The sequence below is a fragment of the Rhinoraja longicauda genome, chromosome 37 (assembly GCF_053455715.1).
Source record: "Rhinoraja longicauda isolate Sanriku21f chromosome 37, sRhiLon1.1, whole genome shotgun sequence".
NCBI classification, from domain to species: Eukaryota; Metazoa; Chordata; class Chondrichthyes; order Rajiformes; family Arhynchobatidae; genus Rhinoraja; species Rhinoraja longicauda.
In genome coordinates, this window is record NC_135989.1 from 337,082 (window position 1) to 361,830 (window position 24,749).

Consider the following 24,749-nt stretch of genomic DNA (forward strand, 5'->3'; position numbering starts at 1 on the left):
AATAGTGTTAGCTTGTGTTAGAACAGTTAGAAGCAAGTTAGAAGCTTGTGTTAAACCAGTTAGAAGCAGGGCCACACAGCTGCGGGAGGATAGATAACATTGTCCTGATTCCAAAACTCCTTATATGGGTGTGTGTGAAAGTAGGAAACGTTTCAAATCCACTCTGGGTCATTTGATGTGTTTCCTAGAAAGCATGTGACCTGTATTAATGGTTTTGTTTTCTCTGTAACCATGGGAATTGTATTAGAATTGTAATTGGTTGTTAATTTCATCTGTTACACCCCCTTTTCCTTTCTGTATAAAAAGTAATCAATCGTGGAAAGGTTGTTCTTTCCCTCTCCCCAGTTGAGATCTTTTCAGACACTAGCATTGTATCTGGAGATCCTCACGGGAAGAACCCCACTGTGGAATAAATCTGTTGTACTCATCCAGTATTCTAAGTATTATTATAAGAAAATAACTGCAGATGCTGGTACAAATCGATTTATTCACAAAATGCTGGAGTAACTCAGCAGGTCAGGCAGCATCTCGGGAGAGAAGGAATGGGTGACGTTTCGGGTCGAGACCCTTCTTATTTATTCAGGCTGAAGGTAAAGAACTCGGATTATCAGACCCTGCAGGGATAAGATGGAGTCTGTTCCATTGGAACAGCTCCTTCCTTCCCCAATAATGTTGCCAATTGTCCACAAATTCTACCCCACTTCTTTTACACTCACACCAATCTTTGAGCCACACGTTTAACTTTCTAATCTCTTTTTTTTTTGTTTTTTTTTTGAAAAGCATATGTACAGATAGAAATAAAAGACAAATTTGTTACAAAGTCTTACATAGCTTCAATTTTTAAATTTTTAGAGAGAGAAAATAAAAAATAAAGAAGAAAAAGAAAAAAACTATAAACTATTGGGAAGAGAGAATTTTAAAAAATTAGAAAAGGTATAACTATAAAAATTAAAGGGGGTAGATCCGGGAGACAATAACCACAGTTGTACATCCAACCCTAAACTCAAATTTCAACTTTTAATTTCATGTGTCAAACCCATTTACTTTTCTAAAAATTCAATAAATGGAGACCATATTTTAAAAAATAAATCAGGTTTGTCAATTAAGGCAAATCTTATTTTTTCCAAATGCAGGGTCTCTGTCATTTCCGTAGTCCACATTTTAATTGTGGGGGTTATTGGTTTTTTCCAAAATCCAAGTATTAATTTTTTCGCAATAAAATGTACCTGACTTGTTGTAAAGTTTGTAGTATGTTCTGATAATCCTAATATAATTCATTTTGGATCCATATCCAATTGCTTGTTGATAACTTTAGAAATTATTTTAAAGATATCCAACCAGAAATTTTGCATTTTTATGCAAGTTACGAAAATATGAGTTAAATTAGCTTCTTGAAATTGACATTTATCACAAATAGATACTAGGAAAAATCCTATTTAATTTCGTCTTCGAATAATGTAATCTATGTATTATTTTAAATTGTATTAAGGAATGTCTAGTATTTAATGAACATTGGTGTATATGTTGTAAACTTTCATCCCATATATCTTGCATTATGGGTTGGTTCAATTCGTCCTCCCGTGCTCGTCTATATGATTCTGATGACGGAATGTCAGTATCTAGGAGAGTATTATAAATAAAGGATATTAATTAATTTGAATTATAATGTCGATTCAGGCATACATCTTGCATGTGTAATTTTACATAATCTCTAAGTTGTAAATATCTAAAATAATTATTAACATGTAATCCGTACTTCTGCTGTAAATCCTGAAAAGAAAGAAAAGTTCCCTTATGATAAAGATCTCCCACCCTTTTAATTCCATAACTTTTCCATTGAGCAAATCCTCTATCTAAGACAGACGGTTTAAAAGAAGGGTTATTCGCAATAGGGAGGAAAGCAGATAATTTACTCAGTTTTAAAGTAAGATTTAATTGTTTCCAGGTACGGATAACACTGTGTATAATCGGATTACCTCCATATGTTTTTTTATTTAAATTTATTGGAGCTAAGAGGATCGCACCAATATCAAATGGTAAACAATCCTCTTTCTCCATCTTTAGACTTACATAGATGTCTTTTATTTATTCTATGAGTCTTGTAGTCCCAAATAAAATTAGTAATAATTGAATAAATTTTTTTTAAAAACTGTTTTGGAAGATATTTTTTTCATCTTTTTTTTTCATATTTCAGATACAGCGCGGAAACAGGCCTTTTCGGCCCACCAAGTCCGCACCGCCCAGCGATCCCCGCACATTAACATTATCCTACACATACTAGGGACAATTTAAAAAAAAACATTTACCCAGTCAAATTAACCTACATACCTGCACGTCTTTGGAGTGTGGGAGGAAACCGAAGATCTCGGAGAAAACCCACGCAGGTCACGGGGAGAACGTACAAACTCCTTACAGTACAGCACCCGTAGTCAGGATCGAACCTGAGTCTCCGGCGCTGCATTCGCTGTAAAGCAGCAACTCTACCGCTGCGCTACCGTGCCGCCCGGTGATAGATCGGAATTGCTTGAAATAAGTATAGTAGCTGTGGAAGAAAGATCATCTTTATAGCATTACTACGACCACCTAATGATATAGGAAGTGTTTTCCAAAATTGGATATTTCTATGTAATTTAGTAAGTAAAGGAGGAAAATTTAATTTAAATAAAGAAGTATATTTCCTAGTCACGTAGATTCCAAGATATTTAAACTTTTCATAGGCAATTTTAAAAGGAAATTGTTGAAGTATGGCCGGATTGTGCTCCATTATTGGCATAATTTCACTTTTGTACCAGTTAATTCTATAACCTGAAAATGAACCAAATTGAGTTATGAGATTTAATAAATTCGGAATGCTAATTTCTGGATTTGTAATGTATATTAATACATCATCCGCATATAAATAATTTTTATTGGTTGTATGTTTAGTGTTATAACCGTGAATATCTGAATTTGATCTAATACTCTCAGCAAGTGGTTCTATAATAAGGGCAAATAGAAGCGGGGATAGTGGGCATCCTTGTCTACAACCCCTAAATAAATGAAATTTGGATGACAGCATTTGATTAGTTAATATTCTAGCTGTTGGGGATGTATATAAAAGTTTCACCCATGAACAAAAATTTTCACCTAATTGAAATGTTTCCATCACTGAGAAAAGATAAGGCCATTCTACTTGATCAAATGCCTTTTCAGCATCTAGCGAGATGATTGCTAAATCTTCGTTTTATAGTCTATTTGAATATATTATATTGAACAAGCGTCTCAAATTGAAAAATGAACTCCTTATCATTGGAGGAGTTGACACGTGCCCTGCACCAGCTCAGGAGGGGCAAGTCCCCTGGGCTGGATGGGTTGACGGTAGAATTTGTTAGAGCCTTCTGGGATGTCCTGGGGGGTGATTACATGAAGGTTCTGGGGGAGAGCCTGGCGACCGAGGAGATGCCCCTCTCATGGCGGAGGGCAGTCGTTGTCCTGCTGCCCAAGAATGGCGAACTCCGCCTGTTGAAGAACTAGCGCCCGGTCTCTCTCCTCTGTACAGAGTACAAAGTCTTTGAATGGGCGATGGCAAATCGCCTGGGCTCTGTGCTGTCTCAACTGATTCACCCTGACCAGTCCTATACAGTCCCTGGTCGGTCCATTCAGGATAACATCCACCTGGTTAGGGACCTGATTCATCTATCTCAGGGCACTGGTCAGTCAGCTGCCTTTCTGTCTCTTGATCAGGAGAAGGCTTTTGACAGGGACGCTGCAAGCGTTCGGATTTGGACCGCATTTTGTAGCCAGGGTCCGGCTCTTATACGCTGCAGTGGAGTGTCTTGTGAAGGTTAATGGTGTGTTGTTGGCTCCCATTCATTTTGGGAGGGGGGTTGATCAGGGGTGCCCCATGTCTGGTCAGTTGTACTCGGTCTGTGTGGAGCCGTTCCTGTGTCTTCGGAGGAGGTTGACAGGCCTGGCTCTACCAGGTCCGGGGGTGGAGGTGGTTCTTTCAGCTTATGCCGATGATGTGCTCCTTATGTTCACTGACCCTGGTGACCTGCGGAGGATGCGTGACTGCCAGAAGATTTTCTCGGCTGCATCATCTGCCAGGATTAACTGGAGTAAATGTTCTGGACTATTAGTGGGTCAGTGGCAGGTAGACTCCCTGCCGGAGGAGATGGCGTTGTATGCGTGGAGCACCACACACCTCCTCTATCTAGGGGTGTACCTGAGTCCCACTGAGGATGCTTGGCCGGCGAACTGGCAGGAGCTGGAGATGAAAGTCGTCGCCCGGCTGGGGCGCTGGTTGGAGTCCTTTCTTTTCAGGGGAGGGTGCTGGTCATAAACCAGCTGGTGGCCTCCATGTTGTGGTACCGGCTGGCTACTCTTGTCCCGCCCCCTATCTTTGCAACTGCTTTACAGAAGAAGCTGGTGGACTTCTTCTGGGGAAATAGGAAGCATTGGGTTTCTGCAGTGGTCCTGAGTCTCCCGTTAGAGGAGGGTGGCCAGTCCTTGGTATGCGTGCGTACCCAGGTGGCGGCTCTCCGTCTCAGGACTCTGTGGAAGTATATGTATACGGAGAACCCCCCCAGGTGGCACGCTCTGGCCACATATTTTTTCCGTCGGGATTGTTGCCTACGGGGGGTAGTAAGCACTTTTTAGGTCAAAAGTAGAGAATACCTTATACTTAGCTAATGTATTGATAATATCATCTATACGAGGTAATGGATATGCATCAAGCTCCGTGAACTGGTTTATAGTTTGAGAGTAATCAATGCAGAGTCTCTTTCTATGTCTCTCCAAGGGGTCCTTAACCACAACAACTTGTGCCCTCCAAGGGGAAGAGCTGGGCTCTATGATACCTTCTTGTAAAAGATTAGTTACTTCTGTGTTGATAACGTTTTTGTCATCCTTACTAAAATGTCTTGATTTTGTAGCAATTGGCTTGCACTTAGAGGATAAATTAGTGAATAATGAAGGACATTCAACAGATGCAGCAGGAAAAGCACACAATACTGGTGGCTTTGACAATACAAGATCAGGCATAGTTCCTTCATACATTATTTGAAGTGATCTGTGCTGTTTCTGAAAATCCTGACCTAGAATTATATCGCTACACAAATTTTCCAAAATACCAAGACATACAGATTTATAACTAGCTTTGTTCAGAATAAAGTCTACAATACAAGATCCAATAATTTGAGTATTGAGAGATGTCAGAGCCATCGAGATTTCTCTATTTGAAGGAATTATAGTTAGATTTAGTCGCGACACAACTTGTTCACTTATAAAACTTTCTGAACTGCCAGAATCAAGTAGTACATTAAGGGCATGGCCATTGATGGATACTGTTGTAACTGTATGAGACAAGCTCTGAGGAAATGCAGCTGTAATTGCACATAAAGAAGGCATAAACATGGCAGCAGTCACACTTTTAGTAGTTGCTTTGGACTTGCATACTCTAGAATAATGTCCCTTCTTGGCACAACTATTACAAGTTGCCTCTCGAGCAGGACACAAAAGTAACACTTCCTTTTTGGATAAGTCTATGCTGCAGCAAGGGCACATTTATCAGTAGGAATTGTTTCAACTTGCTCCATATTAGTACTTGGGTGAGATTCTTTTGTCGTAGTTACAGCAGAATACACATTAGATGAGCCAATAAGCATCTGAATTTCTCTGAGCCAAGTCTAATGAGTAAGCTTGATTGTAAGCTGACTGTAAATCCAAGGTTTTGTTTTCTAATAGTCTCTGTCGTATTAAAGGCAGTGCCAAACCATTGATAAACGAGTCTCGAATAAGTTCCTGTCGATTTTGATCAGCTGTAACTGTTTTGAAGGCACAGTCTTTACTAAGTCTTTAAAGTTCTTGTAAAAACTCATCAAGTGACTCACCAGGTTTTTGTTTACGAGTAGCAAGGAGGTGTCGAGCAAATATTACATTGGGTGTCTTGACGAAGAGTCTGCTTAGTACATCAATAGCAGAATCATAAGTTGTATATTCCTCTATGTAATCATATACATCATAAGAGACAGAGCTTATTAATGTCCTGAATTTGTCTGGTGCATTGTCACCACATTCATTAAAGAAGTTATTGAGTGTACGATGCCAGTGCTTCCATACCTTTGCTGCAGTAGGTGAGTTGGGATCCAGATCCAAGCGTTGAGGTTTCAATAGTTTCTCCATCTCGATGTCACACTGCTTAACTTCTGAGATTGAGTTGCTTAAATTGTTGTGAGACAAATGAGAATTCCAATTTACTTAAACATTATTTAAGCTTTAAGCAACTCATTTCTGTAATACATATCTTCGAAAGCCTGGAAACTATCACTGATTCCACAGGCCTGGCCCGCCCGAGAGACCCGCGCATGCGCACACTTCAGTGAGTCTCCTCCAGTCACCTGGTCACTGTGATGGAAGGCCAGAATATCCGTCTTCTCCCGCGGACAGGACAGGACAGGCTGTTGTAGTTGCCACCTTCCAGGCCGCGCCGGACGGTGAAAGGTCCGCGGCGGGCCGACCCAAGCCCCACGACTCGGGGCGGGCGAAGACGCTGCCGCTGCCGGAGCTCCCGATGTCGCCCCCCACCCAGGGGGCTGCGAACTTCCGACATCCACGCGGCCGGAGCCTCCACAGGTGAGTCCCAGGTGGAGGCCGCCAGCTCCAGGTGTATGGCCGATGGTAGGCTGCAGTGGGACCGGAGACACCACCCAGAAACAAAAGGTCGCGTCTCCGTTCGGAAGAGACAATTTTATATTTACAGTTCCCCCCTCCCCCCATAGTACACAACCCCCCTATAAACTACATCACATTTACAGTCCAATCAACACAAACAAACAACATAAAAACACAAAGACAGACGGACTGGATGGAAATGACTGCGAGCCGTGTTTGGTCTCTACTCTCGGGAACCCATCTGAACATCTGTGACATTGGACCACTGAGTTAGACATGACATCGAGAAAGCATATCCATTCATAGTAAAAGCTACAATAATAGTTCACTTCCAGGATACCTGATGGTTTTACATACAAGAGGCATCGATGCTTTGTTCCAACACTCCACACGCACTAACTAACCCCAACCTCAGTCCTGAATCCGTGCTTCAGTATATGTCGTTATCACAGACATCGCGGTAAATATTAACCCTACTGTCAGAATATTCATCGGCAGTATTGGTCAATAACCGAGCGCAGCAGAGAGAGGCGAATATCTCCAACAGGCCTCACTCACGGCGTCAGCATCAGCATCAGCGAACAGTCCTGTCTATCAATGATTGTGTTTGAGAGTAAAAACAAGGAACTGTCGATGCTGCTTCATGCACGAAAGGGCACAAAGGGCTGTGGTTGGACATCTGGCCAGGCAGCCTCTCTGGAGAACATTGATATGTACCGTTTGGTGACGAGACCCTTCTTCAGACCGCAGGGCAGAGCATGCCAATCAATGTTCTGCTCAGCCCAAATACCCACCGTGTGTTGACAGATTATGGACCATACGTAGTGTGTATCACTTGGTCCATCAATGGAGCAGATACCTATAGAGTCGCGCAGCGTGGAAACAGTCACTTCAGGCCAACATTACAACGCTGGCCAACATGCCCCATCTACACTAGTCCCCCGTACCTACGTTTGGCGCATATCCCTCTAAACCTATCATATGCAAATGCCTGTCAAATGTTTTTTAAACGTTGTGATAGTACTTGCCTCAACTACCTCCTTTAGTTTAGAGCTTTTAGTTTCGAGATGCAGTGTGGAAACAGGCCCTTCAGTCCACCGAGTTCATGCCTCCCTCGATACTCCCCCGACTCCATCAAATTGATAACAGGCAGTCTTGGAAGTCTATCCTGCCTAGTCAAACCGCATGTCAAAAACCTCGACATGATATTTGACTCTGCATTAAAATTTGATAAGCAAGTCAACGCTGTGGTAAAAGCCAGCTTCTTCCAACTTCGAACCATAGCTAAAATCAAACCTTTCCTCAAATTCGACGACACAGAAAAAATCATTCACGCTTTCATTTCCTCCCGCCTAGACTACTGCAACTCCCTATACACTGGGATCAGCCAATCTTCCCTGTCCCGCCTGCAACTGGTCCAAAACGCCGCAGCGAGACACCTGACGGGTACCCGTAAAAGGGACCACATCACCCCGATTCTGGCCTCTCTCCACTGGCTCCCTGTACGGTACAGAATCAACTTCAAGCTCCTCCTATTCACGTATAAAGCCCTAAATGGACACTCCCCCCCCTACATCAAAAAACTTCTAACCCCCCTCTCTAACTCCAGGTCCCTCAGATCGGCCGACTTGGGGCTATTCACTATCCCACGGTCTAGGCTTAAACTCAGGGGTGACCGCGCTTTTGCGGTTGCAGCTCCTAGACTGTGGAACAGCATCCCTCTCCCGATCAGAACTGCCCCCTCCATCGACTCCTTTAAGTCCAGGCTCAAAACATATTTCTACTCCCTAGCGTTTGAGGCTCATTGAGGAGGCGCTGTGAACTGTTTGCGTGCTACTGTATGTTTTCATTTTTTTTTCCTATTGGAACCTAATCAGATGTACAGCACTTTGGTCAACGTGGGTTGTTTTTAAATGTGCTATACAAATAAAATTGACTTGACTTGACTTGACTTGACTTGACTTGACTTGACTTGACTTGACCATGCACGGGTTCTATCCGACACACTGGGGTAGTTCACGGAGGCCAGTTAACCAACAAACCTGCACGTCTGTGGAAAATGGGAGGAAACCGGAGCACCCGAAGAGAAGCAACTGTGTCACAGTGAGAACATACAAACTCAGTACAACAAGCTCCCATAGTCAGGATCGAACCCCAGGTCCCTGGCGCTGCAATGCAACAACTCTACCGCTACCCAACATACTCCGCAAGCTCCTTCCATATACCGGACACCCTTTGTGTAAAAAAGTTGCCCCTTGGTTTCCGACTAAACATTTCTCCCCCTCAGCATATCTATGTCCTGTTCTCCAATGGGTAAAGTCCCAGCCTCTTCAACTCTCCCTACAGCTCAGCCCACACCGGTGTCTGACAATCCCAGAATCGTATAGCAAAAACAAGGATCCTTTGCAACTGGTCCATCCCGACCATGATACTAATTTAAGATGCTCATTTTCGCCTCTGTTCGGCAAAAATGCTGAGTTTGGTGCCTTTCAAATCCAAACACTTATAAGCGTCAGAGTTTAATTTGATAATAACACGCCACGGTAGATCCACATAACCACTGTTTTGGGTTTAAAACTTCCCTCTCAAATACGTGGCAATGACTCCCACTGCTTCACCACCTCTAACTAATGAAATTGCTTCTCATCACCTTTCTAGAGGTAAGTCCTTTTATTCTGAAGTTATGGCATCCGGACCAAGACTCTCCAATTAGTGGAAACATCCTCTCCACATTTACTATATCCAGGCCATTCACTGGGTTGTTCGGTTTCGTCGGCCTCCCGAAGCCAAGCTGCTGGGTTATCAACTACGTACAGCACCCGTCCACTGCTAATAGAAGCAAAGGAGCAGTGCATGGACATTTGGCAGAGAAATTAGGGTATATTCTGCTGGAAGCAGACTTGAATCTGAGGGGAATCTCTGCTGGGAATGCATGAACTTGATGGGTTCATCTGCTCAGGACAGGATTAAACTTAAGCGACTTCAGTTATATGCCATGATCTCCTTCTATACTCTAATATATCCATCTACATAGGTTGACGGGGCCCTAATTTAGGTGTGAGCAGAGGCCGCGTATATCCACGCCGCACCCGTCAACACAGATATGCCGTGCCTATAGGTCCAGGTCGCTGCGTGGATATCAGAACCTGCTGTCACCGACCCCGCAGTTATAAATGGGGTCACTGCTTGAATATAACTATGTGAAAACTCTACAAACACCACTCAGACTGCTGTCAGTACCCCGGCCATTCCACTCAGGAACTCTGTAGCCAAGCTCCCAACGATGGTACTGGAAACTTCTCCAGTGAAACAAGTTCCCCGGTTTTGTTTGCCGTCTTTGGCCCAATGATGACGTTCAACATAGTTCATGAGTTCATAAGTTGTCGGACCAGAATGAGGCCATTCAGCCCATCAAGTCTACTCCGCTATTCAATCATGGCTGATCTCCCCCCCCCCCCCCCCCCTCAATACCATCCTACTGCATTCTCCCCTAACCCCTGACACCCGTATTAATCAAGAATCTATCACTCACCACCTTAAAAATATCCATTGACTTGGCCTCCACAGACTCCTGTGGCAGTGAATTCCACAGATTCACCACCCTCTGGCTAAATCAGTACCTCATCTTCTCATTTCTAAAAGTATCCCGAGGCTATGGCTCCTGGTCCTAGACTCTTCCAATTGTGGAAACACCCTCTCCACATCCACTCTATCTAGGTCTTTCACTATTCAGAGCGCAGAAGGCGATCGCCGGCAAGGAGCGACACTTGTCCATGCGTGTGGGAAACTGACCTTATCTCTGATTGCCTCGGCCTGTAGTTGTGCCGCATTCGCTCTCTGTTCCTGATCACTGAAGGTAGTAAACGAGTAATTGTGGGGTTATGGGAGCCGTGGGGCTGTTAACTAAATGGGACTGAGGAATTGTTTATGGCAAAGTAAATGAGGAGGGTAGGGTTCCGGGCGGACTTGTATTGTGAGGAAAGAGGCGAAAGTGCCTAAAGGCTGCGGCTCGCTAGCAGTCTGGACGTCTTTTTTTCCCCTTTTTTTTTTGTTGTGTGTCGGTGTTGGGATGGTTTTTTTTTTTTTTTTGGTTGTGTATGTGTGGGGGGTGGTGGTGTGGGTGTGGGTGGGGGGGTGGTGGTGTGGGTGGGGGGTGGTGGTGTGGGTGGGGGTGGGGGGGGGTGTGGAATAGGATGCCCTCAGACTTGCTCTCATTTAATTGGAGGAAGTTCTGTGCCATCTATTCTGATACGATTCCACCATTTTTCAGCACCGCCATTCATTGTGATCATGGCTGATCATCTACAATCAGTAATATGTGCCTTCCTTCTCCCCATATCCCTTGATCCACTTGCCCCGAGAGATGTACCTAACTCTTTTTTACATTCATCCAGTGAATTTGCCTCCACTGCCTTCTGTGGCAGAGAATGCCACAAATTCACAACTCTCTGGGTGAAAAAGTTTTTTCTCACCTCAGTTTTAACCCGTCTCTTAAATCCATCCAGTAATTTGGCTTCCACTGCCCTCTGTGGCAAAGAATTCCACAAAGTCACAACTCTCTGGGTGAAAAAGTTTTTTCTCACCTCAGTTTTAAATGGCCTCCCCTTTATTCTGTGGCCCCTGGTTCTGGACTCGCCCAACATTAGGAACATTTTGAATAAATGTTTCCTGCATCGAGCAGGAAATCTAGCACTCAAGTTGACTGGAGCAGGTTATTTGAGGGGAAGGAACATCGGCCAAGTGGGATGTTCTTAAAAGTGTACTGAAGAAAGCCCAGGATGTGTACATCCCCATTAGAGTGAAGGGCAAAGCAGGCAAACTTGAAGAAGTTTGGCTGACAAGAGAAATTGAGACGTTAGTCAAAAACAAGAAGGATGCATGGGACAGGTATCGGCAGCTGGGATCAAGTGCATCACTGCAGGAGCTATGGGAACTAAGGAGTAAACTAAAAAGGAAATCAGAAGGGCTAAAATGGGAGATAGCTCTGGTGGGTAGCATTAAGGACAATCCCAAAAGATTTTATAAATACATAAGGGGGGAAAGGGTAGCTAGAGCACTGGTAGACAGGTTTGCCAGTGCTACATGGGTGGGTTTAAACTAAATAGCAGGTGGGAGGAGTTGACAAGTTGGGAGTATAAGGATTGAGTTAAAGAGGCCGAGAGTACAGTAAAGTTACGAAGGAAACCCAAATGAATGGGACAGAAAGTACAAGAAGGGCTAAGAGTAAGGTCGGGTGAAATAGGAACAGGTGTGAGAGGGGAGGTGAATACCGAATTAAAAGTGTTATATATGAATGCACGAAGTATAAGAAATAAAATGGATGAGCTTGAGGCTTAGTTAGAAATTGGTAATTACTGTATGATATTGTGGGAATTACAGAGACATGGCTGCAAGAGGATTGAAGCTGGGAATTGAATATTCAGGGGTATACGTCCTATCGAAAAGACAGACAGGTGGATAGAGGGAGTGGGGTGGCTCTGTTGGTAAGCATTGAAATTCAGTCCCTTGTGAGGGGTGACATAGAATCAGAGCCTTTGTGGATCGAACTGAGGAATTGTAAGGGTAAAAAGTCCCTAATGGGAGTTATCTACAAGCCCGCAAAGAATAGCCTGGAGATAGGGTGAGAGTTGCATCAGGAGGTAAAAATGGCATGTAACAAAGGTAATGCTATGGTGATTATGGGGAGATTTCAACATGCAGGTAGACTGGGAAAATCAGGTTGGTACTGGACCCCAAGAAAGGGAGTTTGTAGAGTGCCTCCGAGATGGATTCTTAGAGCAGCTTGTACTGGAGCCGAACAGGGAGAAAGCAATTCTGGATTTAGTGTTGTGTTATGAACCGGATTTGATAAGAGAACTCAAAGTAAAGGAACCATTTGGACGTAGTGACCATAACATGATAAGTTTTAATCTGCAATTTGAGAGGGCAACGGTAAAATCAGAAGTGTCAGTATTGCAGTTTAACAAAGGGGACCATGTTGGCATAAGGGAGGAGCTGGCTAAAGTTGACTGGAAAGGGACCCTAGCAGGGATGTTGGTGGAACAGCAATGGTTTCTGGGAATAATCCAGAAGATGCAGGGTCATTTCATTCCGAACAGGAAGAAAGATTCTAAGGGGAGTAAGAGATGACCGTGGCTGACAAGGGAAGTCAAGGACAGTATAAAAATAAAATAGAAGATGTATAACATAGCAAAGATGAGCAGGGAGCCAGAGGATTGGGTAACTTTTAAAGATCAACAGAAGGTAACTTAAAAGGCAATACGGGGAGAAAAGTTAAGTATGAAGGTAAGCTGGCCAAGAATACAAAGGAGGATAGTAAAAGCTTCTTCAGGTATGTGAAGAGAAAAAAAAATAGGCAAGACAAATGTGCGTTCCTTGAAGACAGAAACAGGTTAATTTATTTTGGGGAACAAGGAAATAGCAGACGAGTTGAACAGGTACTTTGGTTCTGTCTTCACTAAGGAAGACACAAACAATCTCCCAGATAGGGTCATAGAGTCGTTGAGTGATACAGTGTGGAAACAGGGCCTTTGGCCCAATTCACCCACACCGGCCAACAATGTCCCAGATACCCTAGTCCCACTTACCTGCACGTGGTCCATAACCCTCCAAACTTGTCCTATCCATGTACCTGTCCAACGATGGGATAGTCCCAGCCTCAACTACCTCCTCAGGCAGCATGTTCCATACACCCATCACCCTCTATATGAAAATGTTACCCCTTGGATTTCTATTAAATCTTTTCCCCTTCAACTTGAACCCATGTCCTCTGGTCCTCGATTCCCTTACTCTGGGTAAAAGACTGTGCATCTAACCGATCTATTCCTCTCATGATTTTGTATACCTTAATAAGATCGCCCCTCATCCTCCTGCACTCCATGGAATAAAGAACCAGCCTACTCAACCTCTCCCTATAGCGCACACCCTCTAGTCCTGGCAACATCCTCGTAAATCTTTTCTGAACCCTTTCGAGCTTGACAATATCTTTCCTATAACATGGTGCCCAGAACTGAACACAAATGCAGTCTCACCAACATCATACAACTGCAACATGACCTCTCAACTTCTATACTTAATTCTCTGACTGATGATGGCCAATGTGCCAAAAGTCTTTTTGACCACCATATCTACCTGCGACTCGACCTTCAAGGAACCATGTATGTGTACTCCTACATCCATCTGCTCTACAACATTACCCAGAGGTCGACCATTTACTGTGTAGGTCCTGCCCTTGTTTGACGTCCCAAAATGCAACACCTCACACTTCTCTATATTAAATTCCATCAGCCATTCGTCCGCCCACCTGGGCATTCGATCCAGAACCTGCTGCAAACATTGACAACCATCTTCACTATCTGCAAAACCACTAAAGTGCCTGTCCCAGTTAGGAGATTTTAATGCGACTGCCGGCGACTAGGCTGTCGCAGGCATGATCATGAGGAGTCTTCAAAGAATCCTAGTGGATCTCGGCACGTCGCTGAGAAATCAACCGGATTGAAATTTCTCAGCGACAGCTGGCATGTCGCCAGGTATCGTTGCTTATTGCGGGCGCTGTCACATGCTGTTCCCAGGTTTGCTAGGTGGTCTTAGATGCATTTAGAAGCACATAATATTAAATTAAGTAAAGTCATTTGAAGATACGATAAAATACTTGTGTTTAACCAATTTATTTACCGTCAGGACATTTGACAGGTAGATTGGAGGCGACAGTTTGACGGTCAGGTAAGCGTGGGGTTTTTCACAATGTTTTATGGCCATCAGCGATTACATTTAAAGTAGGCTCCCAGCCCAGATATGCAACCCAGAAACCAGATATGCCCACACTCCGTACAAAAATCCATTTAACCACGTTTAAATTACATTTCTTAATACTGCTATTAGTAAATTGGAAGTCAATCCAGTTTATGCCTTGTTACCGTGAAGCTTGGTTTTCAAGTAACCCGGGCAAGATGTTATAACATATAACATATAACATATAACATATAACAACTACAGCATGGAAACAGGCCTGTCCGGCCCTACCAGTCCACGCCGACCATTCTCCCTGACCTAGTCTCATCTACCTGCACTCAGACCATAACCCTCCAATCCCCTCCTATCCATATACCTATCCAATTTACTCTTAAATAATAAAATCGAGCCAGCCTCCACCACTTCCACCGGAAGCCCATTCCATACAGCCACAACCCTCTGAGTAAAGAAGTTCCCCCTCATGTTACCCCTAAACCTTTGTCCCTCAATTCTGAAGCTATGTCCCCTTGTTGGAATCTTCCCCACTCTCAAAGGGAAAAGCCTACCCACGTCAACTCTGTCCGTCCCTCTCATAATTTTAAAAACCTCTATCAAGTCCCCCCTCAACCTTCTACGCTCCAAAGAATAAAGACCCAACCTGTTCAACCTCTCTCTGTAGCCTAAGTGCTGAAACCCAGGCAACATTCTAGTAAATCTCCTCTGTACCCTCTCCATTTTGTCGACATCCTTCCTATAATTTGGCGACCAGAACTGCACACCATACTCCAGATTCGGCCTCACCAATGCCCTGTACAATTTCAACATTACATCCCAACTTCTATACTCGATGCTCTGATTTATAAAGGCAAGCATACCAAACGCCTTCTTCACCACCCTATCCACATGAGATTCCACCTTCAGGGAACAATGCACAGTTATTCCCAGATCCCTCTGTTCCACTGCATTCCTCAATTCCCTACCATTTACCCTGTACGTCCTATTTTGATTTGTCCTACCAAAATGCAGCACCTCACACTTATCAGCATTAAACTCCATCTGCCATCTTTCAGCCCACCCTTCCAAAAGGCCCAAGTCTCTCTGTAGACTTTGAAAATCTACCTCACTATCAACTACTCCACCTATCTTAGTATCATCTGCATATTTACTAATCCAATTTGCCACACCATCATCCAGATCATTAATGTAAATGACAAACAACAGTGGACCCAACACAGATCCTTGGGGCACTCCACTAGACACTGGCCTCCAACCTGACATACAATTGTCAACCGTTACCCTCTGGTATCTCCCATTCAGCCATTGTTGAATCCATCTTGCAACCTCACTATTAATACCCAACGATTTAACCTTCTTAATCAACCTTCCATGTGGAACCTTGTCAAATGCCTTACTGAAGTCCATATAGACAACATCCACAGCCTTGCCCTTATCAATTTCCCTGGTAACCTCTTCAAAAAATTCAAGAAAATTAGTCAAACATGACCTTCCAGGCACAAATCCATGTTGACTGTTTCTAATCAGGCCTTGATTATCCAAATAATTATATATATTGTCCCTAAGTATCTTTTCCATTAATTTTCCCACCACAGACGTCAAACTAATTGGTCTATAATTGCTAGGTTTACTTTTAGAACCTTTTTTAAACAAAGGCACAACATGCGCAATGCGCCAATCTTCCGGCACCATCCCTGTTTCTAATGACGTTTGAAATATTTCCGTCATAGCCCCTGCTATTTCAGCACTAACTTCCCTCAATGTCCTAGGGAATATCCTATCAGGACCTGGAGACTTATCCACTTTTATATTCTTCAAAAGTGTCCGTACCTCCTCTTCTTTAATCATCCTAATTTCCATCACTACTCTACTTGTTTCGCTTACCTCACATAATTCAATATCCTTCTCCTCGGTAAATACCGAAGAAAAGAAATTGTTTAATATCTCCCCCATTTCTTCCGGCTCAGCACATAGCTGTCCACTCTGACTCTCTAATGGACCAATTTTTATATTCCAAAACTCTCTAGTAATTACAGACTTGTCAGTGATTTCAGCGAAAATGAGGATGTCGGAGAAGCATTGATAAGCGTGGGAATTTCATAATGTTTCGGAAGATGGTGCAATCTCAACCTGACTCGGTATTGTCGTGGTCATTGTCGTAGGGTAAAAGAAAATTTTGGCGATCTGCTACGACTTTGACAGTCGCCTAAAAAATAATCTAAGTGGGACAGGCCCATTCCCTGTCCCGCCTGCAACTGGTCCAAAACGCCGCAGCGAGACTCCTGACGGGTACCCGTAAAAGGGACCACATCACCCCGATTCTGGCCTCTCTCCACTGGCTCCCTGTACGGTACAGAATCAACTTCAAGCTCCTCCTATTCACGTATAAAGCCCTAAATGGACATTCCCCCCCCTACATCAAAAATCTTCTAACCCCCCTCTCTAACTCCAGGTCCCTCAGGTCGGCCGACTTGGGGCTACTCACTATCCCGCGGTCTAGGCTTAAGCTCAGGGGTGACCGCGCTTTTGCAGTTGCAGCTCCTAGACTGTGGAACAGCATCCCTCTCCCCATCAGAACTGCCCCCTCCATCGACTCCTTTAAGTCCAGGCTCAAAACCTATTTCTACTCCCTAGCGTTTGAGGCCCATTGAGGAGGCGCTGTGAACTGTTTGTGTGCTACTGTATGTTTCATTTTTTTCCTTAGTACCTAATCAGATGTACAGCACTTTGGTCAACGTGGGTTGTTTTCAAATGTGCTATACAAATAAAATTGACTTGACTTGACTTGACTTGATAACTGTTGTATCATCAGTAAACTTGCTAATCTTGCCCTGTATGTTCTCATCCAAATGATTGATGCTGATGACAAACAGTAACGGGCCCAGCACCAATCACTGTGGCACACCACTAGTCACAGGCCTCCATTCTGAGAAGAAACCTTCCACCATCACCCTCTGCTTCCTTCCATGGAGCCAATTTGCTATCCATTCAGCTATCTCTCCTTGGATCCCATGAGATGTAACCTGCCAGAGCAGCCTACCGTGCGGCACCTTGTTGAATGCCGTACTGAAGTCCATGTACACAACATCTACAGCTCTGTCCTCATCAACCTTTTTGTTCACGTCTCCAAAAATATCAATCAGATTTGTGAGACACGACCTGCCACGTACAAAACCACGCTGACTGTCCCTAATCAGCCCTTGCCCATCCAAATGCCTGGAAATCCTATCCCTCAGAATACTCTCCAGTAACTTCCCAACTACAGATGTTAAGCTCACCGGCCTATATTTTCCAGCATTTTCCCTGTAGCCCTTGAAAAGAGGCACAACATTTGCCACCCTCCAATCCTCTGGCACCTCTCCTGTATTTAAGGATGATTCATACATTTCCACCAGGGCTCCCGTAATTACCTCTCTAGTTTCCCGCAATGTCCTCGGATATATCTGATTACGGTCTACCATCAAACACGACCGTACCTTGCAGTACTTCCTTGACGGTAATTCTGACTGCTCTCATGACACTCAGAATCAGAATCAGAATAACCTTTATTGTCATCCACAGTCCAACAATAAGAGCAATAAAAATAAGCAATACAATCACAATCACAAACCAACACAAAACAAAAAAAAGAAACATCCATCACAGTGAGTCTCCTCCAGTCACCTCCTCACTGTGATGGAAGGCCACAATGTATTTTCTCTTCCCCTGCCGTCTTCTCCCGCGGTCAGGTTGTTGAAGTTGCCACGTCGGGGCGGTCGGGGCTCCCGACATTGAAGCCCCCGCCGGGCGGAGAAAAATCCCGCACCGGATGGTGAAAGGTCCACGGCGGGCCGACCCAAGCCCCGCGATTCGGGGCGGGCAAAGACGCTATTGCTGCCAGCGCTCCCGATGCCGGCCCACACCCAGGGGCCTGCGAGCTTCCGATATCCACTCGGCCCACGGCCGAAGCCTCCGAAGGCGAGTCGCAGCTGCTCCCGCAGCGCCACCACAGCCTGTGAAGGCAGCCAGCTCTGCAGATGGTAAGAACGCTCTGCGAACCAGACCCCAGGTGGTCCCAGGTGGAGGCCGCCAGCTCCAGGTGTTTGGCCGATGTTAGGCCGCAGCAGGAACGGAGACACGACCCAGAAAAAAATCTTGGGTCTCCGTTGGGAAGAGACAATTTTACAGTTCCCCCCTCCCCCCACACACAGTACACAACCACAAAAACCACTACATCACATCTAAACACTGCAATTAAGACAAAAAACAACAACAAACACAAAAGACAAACGGATTGCAGGTGAGTCGCAGCTGCTGTGCAGCGCCACCATTTTAAATTCCCAGTGACTGCTCCAATTTCCTCCGTCCCGCTGTCTTTCTCCTTGGTAAATATAGAGGAGAAATACTCATTGAGGACCTTGCCCAACTCTTGTGGCTCCACACAGAGGTGACCACTTTAATTCCTGAGATGTCCCACTCTCTCTCTCTCTAGTTACTCTTTTCCCCCTTATGTATTTATAACATCTTTTTGAATCGTCTTTTATGTTACCCACCAGAGCTATCTCCTGGTGCCTTTTTTCCCCTTCTGATCTCCTTTTTTAGTTTGCTCCTTAGTTCCCGAAACTCCTCCAGGGATGCACTTGACCCCAGCTGCCTAAACCTGTCCCATGCATCCTTCTTGTTTTTCACCAACGCCCCAATGTTCCTCATCAGCCAAACTTCCTTACGTTTGCCTGCTTTGCCTTTCACTCTAATGGGGACGCACACATCATGAGTTCTCTTCAGTACACTTTTAAAAACATCCCACTTGGCCGATGTTCCTTTCCCCTCAAATAACCTACTCCAGTCAACTTGAGTGAGACCTTCTCTCATACCCTCAAAGTTGGCCTTACCCCAGTTGAGCATTTTAACACGTGGACCCTCTCCGCCCCAATAACAATCTTAAAAGCTAATTGAACTGTGGTCACTGGTCCCAAAAGGCTCCTCCAAACACACTTCATTAACTTTCCATTCCCAATTTCCCAATACTAGATCCAGCATTGCCCTCTAACATGTGGGGGCCTCCATATACTGTTTAAGAAAACTCTTCTGAACACTTTTGATGAATTGCACCCCATCTAAACCCTTCACGCTATGATTTCCCCAGTGTATATTGGGAAATTTGAAATCCCCTACTACAACAAATTTACCCGTGGACAGAGGATCTAGGGTGATGGAGGAACTGAAGGAAATGGTGCTGGGAAATGGTGCTGGCTGCAGCTGGGACTGAAGGCTGATAAATCCCCAGGGCTGATGGTCTGTATCCCAGGGTACTCAAGGAGGTGGCTCTAGAAATAGTGGACGCATTGGTGATCATTTTCCAATGTTCTATAGATTCTGGATCAGTTCCTGTGGATTGGAGAGTAGCTAATGTTATCCCACTTTTCAAGAAAGGAGGGAGAGAGAAAGCAAGGAATTATTGACCAGTTAGCCTGACATCGGTATTGGGGAAGATGCTGGAGTCGATTATCAAAGATGTGATAGCGGTGCATTTGGATAGCAATTACAGGATCCGGCCAAGTCTGCAAAGGGGAGATCATGCTTGACAAATCTTTGGGGATTCTTTTGAGGATGTAACAAGTAAAATGGACAAGGGAGAGCCAGTGGATGTGGTGTACCTAGACTTTCAGAAAGCCTTTGAAAAAGGCCCACACAGGAGATTTGTGGGCAAAATTAGAGCGCATGATATTGGTGGTTGGGTACTGACATGGATAGAGAATTTGTTGGCGGACAGGAAGCAAAGAGTAGGGATTAACAGGTCCCTCAGAATGGCAGGCAATGACGAGTCGGGTGCCGCAAGGCTCGGTGCTGGGACTGCAGCTATTTACAATATATATTAATGACTTAGATGAAGGAATTAAAAGTAATATTAACAAATTTGCAGATGACACAAAGCTGGGTGGCAGTATGAACTGTGAGGAAGATGCTATGAGGATGCAGAGTGACTTGGACAGGTTGGGTGAGTGGGCAGATGCATGGCAGATGCAGTATAAAGTGGATAAATGGAGGCAAGAACGGGAAGGCAGATTATTATCTGAATGGTTTCAGGTTTGGAAAAGGGCAAAGTACAATGAGACCTGGTTGTCCTAGTACATCAGTCACTGAAAGTAAGCATGCAGGTACAGCAGGCTGTCAAAAAGGCTAATGGCACGTTGGTCTTCATAAAGAGAGAAGTTGATTATAGGAGCAAAGAGGTCCTTCTGCAGTTGTACAGGCCCCCGGTGAGACCACACCTGGAGAACAGTGTGCAGTTTTGGTTTCCTAATTTGAGGAAGGACATTCTCGCTATTGAGGGAGCGCAGGCAGGATCACGAGGTTAATTCCGGGATGGCGGGACTGTCATATGATAAAAGAATGGAGCCACAGGGCTTGTATTCACTGGAATTTAAAAGGATGAGAGAGGATCTTATAGAAATATATAAAATTATTAAGGGATTGGACAGGCCAGATGCAGGAAACATGTTCCCGATGTTGGGGAAGTCCAGAACCAGGGGGCACAGTTTAGGAATAAGGGTAGACTATTTAGAATGGAGATGAGGAAAGACTTTTTCACACAGAGAGTTGTGAATTTGTGGAATTCTCTGCCTCTGAAGGCAGTGGAGGCCGATTCACTGGATGCATTCAAAAGAGAGTTAGATAGAGCTCTTTGGAGTTGCAGAATCAAGGGTTATGGGGAGAAGGCAGGAATGGGCTGCTGATTGTGGATGATCAGCCATGATCACATTGAATGGCGTGCTGCCTCGAAGGGTCGAATGGCCTCCTCCTGCACCTATTGTCTATTGTCTATTGACTCGGTGGGCCTCGGTGTCATGGACAGAAGACGTCAGCTCCTGCTGCCCCTGCACCGACGGAACCAACTCCCCCGGGACCGTGAGCGGAGCCCCACAAACCAGCTCAGCCGAGGAGGTGGCCAAGTCCTCCTTCGGGGCAGTGCAGATACCCAACAACACCCACGGCAACGCATCCAACCAGTCCGGATCCATGAGGCGAGGCTTCAAGGCAGCCTTCAGGTAACAGTGGAAACGCTCAATCGTGCCGTTGGCTTGCGGGTGGTCCGCCATGGTGTGATGAAGCTGGACCCCCAACAGGCGAGCCATGGCCGACCACAGCTCGGACGTGAACTGGGCACCGCGATCCGAGGTCATGTCCAGGGGCACGTCGAAACGGGCAATCCAATGAGCCGCCAGGGCACGTGCACACGTAGACGTGTCAACAAGGGGATTGGCCTCCAGCCACCGCGTGAAGCTGTCCACCATGGTGAGGAGGTGAGTGACACCACGGGACGGTGGAAGCGAGCCCACAATGTCCACATGTACGTGGTCGAAGCACTGGCGAGGAACACTAAACCCCTGCAGAGGCACCCGAACGTGACACTGGACCTTGGCGGTCTGGCATGGAATGCATGCAGTGACCAACATCCTTGCACAACCCGTGCCACATAAAACGGGTGGCCACCAGAGCCGTCGTCGCTTGGATGGAAGGGTGAGCTCGCCCTTGAATGACATTGAAAACCCTCTGGCGCCAGCTGGCAGGGACGATGGGGCGCGGCTGACCTGTCGAGATGTCACAAAGCAGCGTTGCACCTCCAGGCCCGAAGGGGATGTCTTCCAGATGCAGACCCGAAATGGCGGTCTGGTTGGCGGACATTTCCTCATCCACAAGCTGAGCCACCCCCAGAGCAGAATAGTTGATGCCAGGAGCGACTGCGAGCATGGCACTGACAGTGGGGCAGGACAGCGCATCCACAACACGGTTCTCCTTACCCTCGACGTAGTGGATGGAGATGGTAAACTCAGACACAAACAGCAGCTGCCTCTGCTACCGGGCGGACCATGGGTCAGAAACCTTGGTGAGAGTGAAGGTGAGAGGCTTGTGGTCCATATACACAGTGAATAACCGGCCCTCCAGAAAGTAGCGGAAGTGGCGTACGGTCAAGCACAGGGTGAGGATCGCAGGGAACTCGGGCAGCAGCTGGGCGTAGCAAGCATCCACGGACGGCAACGGGCCAGCAGGTGGCGCAACTGGATCACCCAGACGCAGGGCGATCAGCTCCATGGTGGCAGAGTGGACCAGGCACTGGTGCTTGATGGCCACCAGGAGGGGTGTGCCCGGGAGACATCCGCAACGGTAAACTGCCAAGAGAAGTGACTAGCCCCGAAGATGAGTGGAATGGTGTGGATGCCGTAAGTTGGAATGGGGCTGCCATTTGCCACGGTGAGTACAGGCCCCCGCTTACCAGAACGAATGTCCGCAGGTGAAGGGGGCAGGATGCTCAACTCCGCCCAGGTATCCACGAGGAAGTGACCTCTGGAGTGCCGATCCTAGGTGAAGGATCTGTCCGGCCACAGCAGTGACTACTGGCGGCCGGCCCAGTGTTTCCTGGGAAGGAGCACGGCGGGTGACACAGGTGGGCTGCACTGATGGTCGTAGCACCAGCGAGGTCTGCGGGTGGTAGCTGGAGCGGCACCACAGAAGAGGAAGTCAGAGCGGGTGCGGGGAGCGTGCGCACAGGTCACTGAGGGGCAGTGGGGACTCGATCAATGGTGGCACCAACCTGCGGTTGGACTTCCGGTGACACGGAGACGATGTCCAGTGCATTCACGTCCTGTCGACGGGCCATCCAAAGCATATCGGCGCGCTCACTCAAAGCCTGCGGGTCTGTGAAGGAGTCATGAGGGATAGTCATCATGGTTTTACATGGGGGGTCGTGACTCACAAATCTGATTGATTTTTTTGAAGACGTGACCAAAATGGTTGATGAGGCAGAGCTGTAGATGTCGTGTACATGGACTTCAGTGAGGCGTTCGACAAGTTTCCGCATGGTAGGCTGCTCTGGAAGGTTAGATTGCATGGGATCCAAGGAGAGATAGTTCAATGCATAGCAAATTGGTTCCATGGATGGAAGCAGAGGGTAATGGTGGAAGGTTGCTTCTTGGACTGGATGCTTGTGACAAGTGGTGTCCCTCAGGGTTTGGTGCTGGGCCTGTTACTGTTTGTCATCTACACCAATTATTTGTATGAGAACATACAGGGCAAGATTAGCAAGTTTGCTGATGATACAAAAGTTAGTGGTTTTGCAGATAGTGAAGATGGTTGTGAACGTTTGCAGCAGGATCTGGATTGAGTGGCCAGGTGGATGGAGGAATGGTCGATGGAATTTAATACAGAGAAGTGTGAAGTGTTTTATTTTGGTCCATCGAACAGGGGCAGGACCTACACAGTAAATGGGAGGCCTCTGGGTAGTGTTGTAGAGCAGAGGGATCGATGAGTACAGGTGCATGGTGCGTTGAAGATCGAGTCACAGGTAGGTATGGTGGTCAAAAAGGCTTTTGGCACTTTGGCCTTCATCAGTCAGAGTATTGAGTATAGAAGTTGGGAGGTCATGTTGCAGTGGTATAAGACGTTGCTGAGACGTCATTGAGAATATTGTGTTCAGTTCTGGGCAACATGTTATTGGAAAGATTTTGTCAAGCTTGAAAGGGTTCAGAAAATATTTACAAGGATGTTGCCAGGACTAGAGGGTGTGAGCTATAGGGAGAGGTTGAGTAGGCTGGGTCTCTATTCCATGGAGTGCAGGAGTATGAAGGGAGATCTTATCGAGGTATACAAATTCATGAGAGGAATACATCAGGTAGATTCACAGGGTTTTTGCCCAGAGTAGGGGAATTGAGGACCAGAGGACATAGGTTCAAGGTGAAGGGGAAAAGATTTAATAGGAATCCGAGGGGGTAACTTTTTCACCCAGAGGGTGATGATGTATGGAACAAGCTGCCAGAGGGGGTAGTTGAGGCTGGGATCATCCCATTGTTTAAGAAACAGTTAGACAGGCGCATGGATAGGACAGGTTTAGAGGAATATGGACCAAGCGCAGGCAAATGGGACTAGTGTAGCTGGGACATTGTTGGCCACTGTGGGCGAGTTGGGCTGAAGGGCCTGTTTCCACACTGTATGACTCAATGACTATGACTCTATGTGGCAATGTTAGAGCAAAGACATCATCAGATGTGGAAGTTTCATCAGATTCATGAAGGGTATGAGTGTGAATTGTACACATTTAGTTGTGAATGTAGGAGGTATGATTCATAAGTTGCAGATGACAACATGAAAGATATATATATATATATATATATATAGAGAGAGAGAGAGAGAGAGAGAGAGAGGGAGACAGAGAAATATAGTGAGAGAGAGAAATATTAAGAGTGACAGAGAGAGCGAGAGCGTGAGACCAAGAAGGAAAGAGCTACCTGAACCACAAGCAAATTGGCTTTGGGTCGATGAGATTAGAAAGTTAAACGTGTGGCTCAAAGATTGGTGTGAGTGTAAAAGAAGTGGGG